The sequence below is a fragment of the Otolemur garnettii genome, unplaced genomic scaffold, assembly GCF_000181295.1.
Source record: "Otolemur garnettii isolate 467f Iridium unplaced genomic scaffold, OtoGar3 scaffold00092, whole genome shotgun sequence".
Classification (NCBI taxonomy): Eukaryota; Metazoa; Chordata; class Mammalia; order Primates; family Galagidae; genus Otolemur; species Otolemur garnettii.
Window position 1 is genome coordinate 5,094,722 of NW_003852487.1, and position 7,090 is coordinate 5,101,811.

A 7,090-nucleotide genomic window follows, 5' to 3' on the forward strand; every position below is an offset into this window, starting at 1 on the left:
AGCAGCGGCCAAGACCGGCAGGCGAGAATACAGTTTACCCCACCGACCCGACCCAGGCTCCGGGGCCCCACTCACCGCTCGCTGGGCAGCGGCCCACACGGTTGCGGGCGGGCGGGCAGCTTTAGCTGCGGGAGGCGGTGGGGCGGGCACGGCGCACGCTGCCCGGGCCCTGTGTACACACGTGACCGCCGGCCCCGCCCCCGCCTCGCGTGGCCGCAGAGCGGCACGGGTGGCTGAGCCTGGCCCCGCCCTCGCCCTGGCTCCGCCCCCCGCTGCCAAGCAGCAACTGTAGTGGAGCTCAGCCCCGCCCCTAGCCTGGCGCCAGGGCTCAGGAGCCGCTCGGACGAGCGCGGTCGGGGCGGCGGCCAAAGGAGACTCTTGTGTAACTCTAGACCAGCAATGTGATGCGCCTGGGCTCCGAGACTCCCGGTGGGAGGGCACACACCCTGGGCTCTCCTGCAGCGTCCTTTCGCGTTCCCTCGGTGCCCAGCTTGGCTCCCTTGACAAAGGCCTCCTGCCAGGCCTCCTGCCCGCTTGCTGAGTCAGAGCAGACGGAATGTCCCCCGCCTGCGCTGTGCGGCCCTGCGCCCTCCAGGGGAGTAGCTGCAATCCGGTCTTCTAAATGTGTTGCTCCTTTTTCCTGATGTTTGCTATCTGTTTCCAAATTCACCCATTACTTCCTAACTTTAGAAATTTATTTGTAAGCTGAAGTGGTTGCAAGAAAACCATCCTTAAAGAAACAGTGCATTGCTTGCAGCCCAATTAATTTTGTAGCTGTTATAATTAAATGTTGGAAAAGTTGAAAGAACAGGTTATTTTCTCTGCTGTACTTCTAGTGGTGAAATAGTTCCCCCAGCAGCAGAATCTGAGAACATTTTCTTTCTGAAAATTAAAGCATACAAGTTGCAAATTTTCAGTAGATTTGCTGTGTCACCAAGGGTTAAATGGAATGGCAGTGGTAGCATAGTGGCCACTTGGGCGCTCAGCTGCCTGGTGCTGTTTGCCCGCTGGGCTTAGGACATCTTGCCCACTTTACCTGATAGGACCAAGAGGGAAGTTGGGGTCAACTCCGTGCTCTGTGTGCCCGGCCCCCCCTCAGACCCTTGGGCTATTACTTGTCTCCTGCTGTGAGCATGCTAACTCAAGTTTCAGCCAGGACAGGGTCTTTTTGGTGGTAGTGGGGATCCAGCCATGGCCACATGTGCTAGAAGGTGCTAGTACTGATAGTGCCTGCCAAAACGAGTGGCAATGAGTCAACACACATATCCCAGGGCTCATTCTGTGCTGGGATCTGTTCTAGACCCTCAAACAACATTTTGAGGTAGATAGTCATGTCCTCATCAAACCTAAAACTCCATTAATGCTCTGTAAGTCATTGTTTCATGGGTTACTAAAAGGAAAACAATCTGCCAGTTTCTGATATACTATCAATTGTAAGAAGCTTCCTGATTTTAGAAATGTTAAAGTGAGAAAGAAAATATGCTTTAGCATCAATGAAATGCAGTATTATTATCATCTTCATTTATGAAAAAAAATTTTTTTTAACTAGCAAGCATGTAGAACAAAACTATTACTTTTTTTTTTCTTTTATAGTTTCTCACTTTGTTGCCTGGGCATGAGTACTGAGGCATAATCCTAGCTCACTACAGCCTCTAACACCTGAGCTCAAACAATCCTCCTGCCACTGTCTCCTGAATAACTGGGACCACAGCAGTGCACCACTAGGTCTGGCCAATTTTTGGATTTTTTGTATAGATGGGGTCTTGCTGTGTTGCTCAGGCTGGTCCTTAACTCCTGAGCTTAAGTGATCTTCCCTCCTTGGCCTCCCAAAGTGGTGGGATGACCTTCACCTGGCCTTCATTTTAAATTTTACTGAGAAAATGCAGCTTGCCCAAGGTTACACAGTGGGATTAGAGCCAGAATTTGAACCCAGGTGTTCTTTGGATTTTTGGATAAGGGTTTGGGACTCTAGGTCCTCTTAGCAATCTACCTGAGAGTAAGTTGTATTATCTCCATTGTGTAAACTGCTGGAAACCATAGAATTCCTGCTTAGAGTCCAGCTACAGGGCCTGGTATCTGGAATGCCAGGCTCAGTGGGGCTTGTTCACCAGGTACTCTGTGGCTGGAGAGAACTGGAAGTTAGCTTCATCCCAGCCACATAGTTCTGGGGTCCCCACAGCCTGCCTTGTCTGCAGAGAAGGATGTTCCTTGGCCAAGCAAACTGTGTTTGAGTGTGTGAGAGGGAGATATCAAAGTGAGCCTGCTTTCCAGTTGAGTCATGATAAGCATTTTACAACTGGGAATGTAAACAGCCCCTTGTGCTAGCCCCTTCCCCACTGTCTAGGGAGCTCCTGTACCAGACTTGGGTGACTTGGCACGCATAAAGGGATGCAGAAGGTGGGCAAATCTGACACCTGGGTTTCCAGCAGCATCCTAGTCCATTGTCCATGTCCAAAAATCACTGGACTTGGCTTCCCCTGCCTTGCTTGTGAGGGTGCCTGTCTGGCAGTAGTGCTCTGACTGGTGCTGTGCCTTTGCTACTTTAATACTGCCCCCATTCAGCACTGTACTCCACATCCCCCACCAAGGGCATTCAACACTGCTGGTCAGGGTCAGCAGAGTGTCCACTGGCCTGGGTCTGTTTACTATCCTTGCCTTGGGGGTGGAGAGGTATGCAGGACAGCTTGATCTTCCTCTTGAAGATGTGCCTGCTCTTAGTAACCTTGTGTTTCCAGGCTAAGTCTGATCTTGTGACATGATCATGGGCAGGGAAGGTTTTTTAATTAGCTTACTAATTCTTGTGAGTGTAGTTTATGACACTTACTCTGGCCTGTGTGGATGTGCTACAATAAGTTAACATCATTCAGGGACCCAGTAAATTGGTAGTAGATGTTAATGAAGAAATGTAGAGAGCTTGGTAAAAGACCAAGACCTTTGCCATGCGCTTGGGAGCATGTGGTCTCTGCCGTAGGGCTTTGTAGGTGTCACTGCCTCCCCTGTGCACTGTCCATTCCTTCTGTGCAGGCCCCATCCTATGTGGCTTTGTACCATGGCATTTTGTGTCTTCTGCAAAAGCAGATGTTCCCATTGGTGTCCAGGACAGGTATTCCAACCCTGATGATGAATGAGTGGCACTGGTAGCTGTAGGCTGTGAGCATTGCCCTTGCTGTGCCAGGACTGGCATGCAACAGCCACTTGGACTGGTGGAGTGTGGCTTTGTGGTAATCCAGGTGGTCACCATATGCACCTTTTGGCCCTGCTCTCATCTGTACCCTGCCTTTGTGAGTGAGCTGAAGTATACAGAGGCTGTCTTGAGTATCTGCTCTGGCCTGACAGACCCAGCATGGAAGAAGTCAGCATGGGGTAGGTAGGCAGGGAGGGCCCTGAACAGAGGCTGCTGAGACTCCCCAAGGAAAGTTCCCAACTCTGAGCCAAAGCCCTCAGAGCCCTGACCCCATCCCCTCTCTGGCCCAAGGGGCACCAGCATGGCCCACCCAGAAAACTACTGGGACAACCCAGGGCAGCTAGGGCCTGGGGGAGCAGGAACAGTGCTATTTGGCTGGCAGATGCTAAAAATAGAGAACCCAGATGTTTTCACATGTGCCTGTCAGGGCCTTTTGCTCTATACCTCTTGCTGCATGCAGGGAGAGTGCTGTTCCTAGCAGGCCAGAAACCCAAGGAACCCCCCCCTCTTCCCAGCAGGCAGTGAAGGGTGAGGCAGCAGGGGCAGGGAGAGGGCCAAAAGGAGGCTGGCCATCTTTGCTGGGTGACTGGGCTGGAGCAGAGGGAGTAAAAGCCACTGCAGTGGGCGAGGCTGCCTGTGGTCAGTGTGCTCTGTGAAGAGGGCCAGCTCTTGCCCTCCAGGACATGGCTTCCAGGTTTGACAAACTGGCCCATGGTCCCCAGAGCCTCTACTCCTACACCAAGCAACAGGAGAACACCAGCAAGAGATAAAAGGAGCAGGGCAGGCATGGCATTTATGAGATACTGTGGGTCCCACCCAGGGCCTCGTAGGCCAATGTGGGTGCCGTGAGATAGCCCTTCTCTTGTTGGCAGTACCTGACTCCCAAGAGGACATGATCACTGCTGCAGAGCCAGGTGGGGGATCTCCCTGTGTCTAGCTTTATGCCACCTTCTCTGGGCAGTCTTCATCATACTTCCTCTCACGGGTGTGGGCTCCATGTGGTTCCTTGCTCTGAAATTGAATTCCCAGTGACCACAGTATCATTCAGAGAGGTCAGTCTGCAGATGAACAGACTCCCTGACCACAGCAGAGAAGGGCTGCCTTGAATCAGGACATCCTATGCTCTCCATTGTGCAGATGGGGACCTGAGATCCAAGAGGTAAGCTGGCCCACCCAAGGCCATGTGGTGAGTGGGTGGTGGGAACTGGACTACAGGAGGGCAAAGGGTCTGGTGAGTCTCTGTACCTTATAGTGAAAGTGATAGCACCATGCAGGGCCACAAGTGAGCCTCCCAATACAGAAGGGGCAGCTGCCCTGTGGCCACCTGTGTATCTCTCCCATATGGACGGCTGTGAGGGCTGAGTAGTCAAGTGGCAGTAGGGAAGGTTTTCGGCAGGTGTGTCTCCTAGGAACTGAGTTGTGCATCTTCATCTGACAATAGGACAAAAAGATTGATCATAGTAGTCCAGTGAAATAGCAAGTTGTTCTTTGACCTTTGGAGTTATGGCTCAATAGTGCAGCCCCAAAAGGCTCCTTCTAAAGTAGTCTTTCAAGTTAGAATGTCTCCAAAGGTTAAAGGGCAGCTTGGCATTTCACTGGACTGATTTGAGCAAGCTTTTCTGCCACATTTTCAAAGACTCATGATCCAATTTCTAGATAAGATAACAAAAAATACTCAGTTCCTTAGAAAATGGCATTCTGTGTGGTCATATATATTTTTATTATTACATATTATATGTTAGAGCTACATGTGGGAATATTTGTGGAAGAGATAACATGATATATGGGAGTTCACTTCAAAATCATGTGAGATGAGGAAGGTGGAAAAAAATGTTGATTGTGAAGATTCATTACTCTTGTATGTTTGAAATTTTCCACAGTAACAAAAGTAGAGGAAAAGGAGGGAAGCAAAACTTGCTCATGTTCATGGTGCAAGTGAAGTCAGGCTGAGCCTGGTCCTGGTGCTGCCTCCCAGCTGTGGCCTTGGGTGGACATTCACTGCTCAACCATCTCTCTCTGAGACGCTGTTTGGAGCCTCTTGCAGCCCAGCTCCTATGGAAACCTGCATGGGGAACCTTTACCACCTTCTGACACCAGCAGGAGGTTTCTCATTTCTGACCCATTCTTCAACTCTGTGCCCAGCCGCCTAATTGGTGGATTGTCAGTCACCTGTTTGTAGGTGGTCTTGGCACTTGGTGTCTTCTCCAGTGTTGAAGCCTATTAGTCACCTACCACAGTTAGTGCCTCTGTCACTGTTTAAGACCTCACTGTGTGATTTAATCCGGAGGCAGTTAGGAGGAGGAGGAGGTGGCCTAGAATCTTTATTCTAGGAGTTTATCTTTTCTCTTTCCAAATCTTTAATCAGAATTACAAACAGTACACAGGAAAGAACTTCGTTCCTTGAATAAGAGTGGAGTTCTCACAAGGGGAGCTTTGTGTACCCTATTGTTTATCTCAAACAATGCCAGCAGGGTACCTAGAAGTATAGCTACTGTCCTACAAGCTCACTGAGATGCAGGCTCCCCGCTCTTACCCAAGAAGCCCAGGACATCTGAAGCTGGAAGGGCAGCCATTTCCACAGCAAGGAAGGACCCAAGTCACCAGATCCAGCCAAGTATATGCCCCACCCCCTTAGCAGCTGGGAGAACAGTCTGCAGCGTGCCTCCTCCAGACAAGGCCTCAGATGGCGTCCTAAAGAAGTTCTCAGAGGAGATTGAGCAGGATTTTTGTTTTTTTAACCCAGTGTAACCTGATGAAATGAAGGCAGGAAAGGCTGAGGTTCACCTACCAAGTAAAAGTATGTGTGTGTGTGTGTGTGTGTGTGTGTGGTCACTCAGATCCAGAGATTACATGCCAGGCATTAAAATAGGGCTGGAGCCAATCAAGGACTCAAGTCAGGCACATTCCTACCAGTGGACTTATTCCTGGTGTCTTGAAGTGGAGCTTCCCCATGTTTCTGCCAGCGTGGGCACAGGCCTTCTGGGAGAGCCAAACAAATTTGAGGCACCAAAATTGCTTCTTAGGTTAGGATTCTGTTCTTTTGCTTTTTCTTTATTCTTTCTTTAGTTTCCTTTTAAAAACATTTTTGTATTTTGCAATAGTTAACAGTTTCCCACAAAGTTACACCACTTGCACAGAGGTCCTTTGCTCTTACCCACCTCCCCAGGGGTTCCATCTATATGACTGTCATGTAGTATCAGAGCTAGGAGCCCACTGGTGCCTGCTGCTGGCCTGAGCAGGTGCCTGGCCCCCCACAGAGCTCCTTGGTGGCCTTTCTAGTCACTCCCTTCCTGGTAGCCACTCATCCACCTCTATCTCTGTACAGTATGTGGCCTTGGGGATTGGTTTTTGTTATCCATCATAATGACCTGAGGTCAACCTACATTGTTGGTGGATCAATAGTTCCTTATTATTGCTGAGGAGGATTCCCAGGTGCTGGTGTGTGTTTAACCATTTATCAATACTAGGTCATTTTTGTTGTGTTCAGTTTGGGGGTATCACAGATTTTTTTTTTTTTTTTTTTTGAGACAGAATCTCATTGCTGTCACCCTGGGTAGAATTAGAGTGCTGTACCATCATACCTCACAGTGACCTCAAACTCTTGGGCCCAGACAGTCCTCTTGCCTCAGCCTCCAAGTGGCTGGGACACCAAGCCCCTGCCATAATGCCTAACTAGTTTTTTAATTTCAGTAAAGCTGGAGTCTCCCTCTTGCTCAGGCTGGTCAAACTGAGCTCAAGCAATCCACCTGACTCAGCTTCCTGGACTGCTAGGATTACAGGCATGAGCCATTGTGCCCTGCCAGGGTATTACAGACTTAAAAGTTGTTATGGACATCCTTTGTGCACTGTTTTGTGTGTGTGTGTGGACACTAAGTTTTCATTTCTTTTTCTCTTTTCTTTTCTTTT

At 49.6% G+C, this 7,090-nt stretch overlaps 2 protein-coding genes across 2 annotated transcripts in view; one reads left to right on the plus strand and one right to left on the minus strand.

Annotated features, from left to right (window-relative positions):
* Nucleotides 1-124, minus strand: part of GPR146 (G protein-coupled receptor 146) — a 14,387-nt gene extending 14,263 nt beyond the window's left edge. Inside the window, exon 1 of the mRNA XM_023516538.1 lies at nucleotides 76-124. The gene's annotated coding sequence lies outside the window, so the exon portion shown is untranslated. The remainder of the gene's footprint in view (nucleotides 1-75) is intronic.
* CUNH7orf50 (chromosome unknown C7orf50 homolog) overlaps nucleotides 1-7,090 on the plus strand; it is a 133,181-nt gene that overhangs the window by 94,553 nt on the left and 31,538 nt on the right. The window lies entirely within an intron of this gene.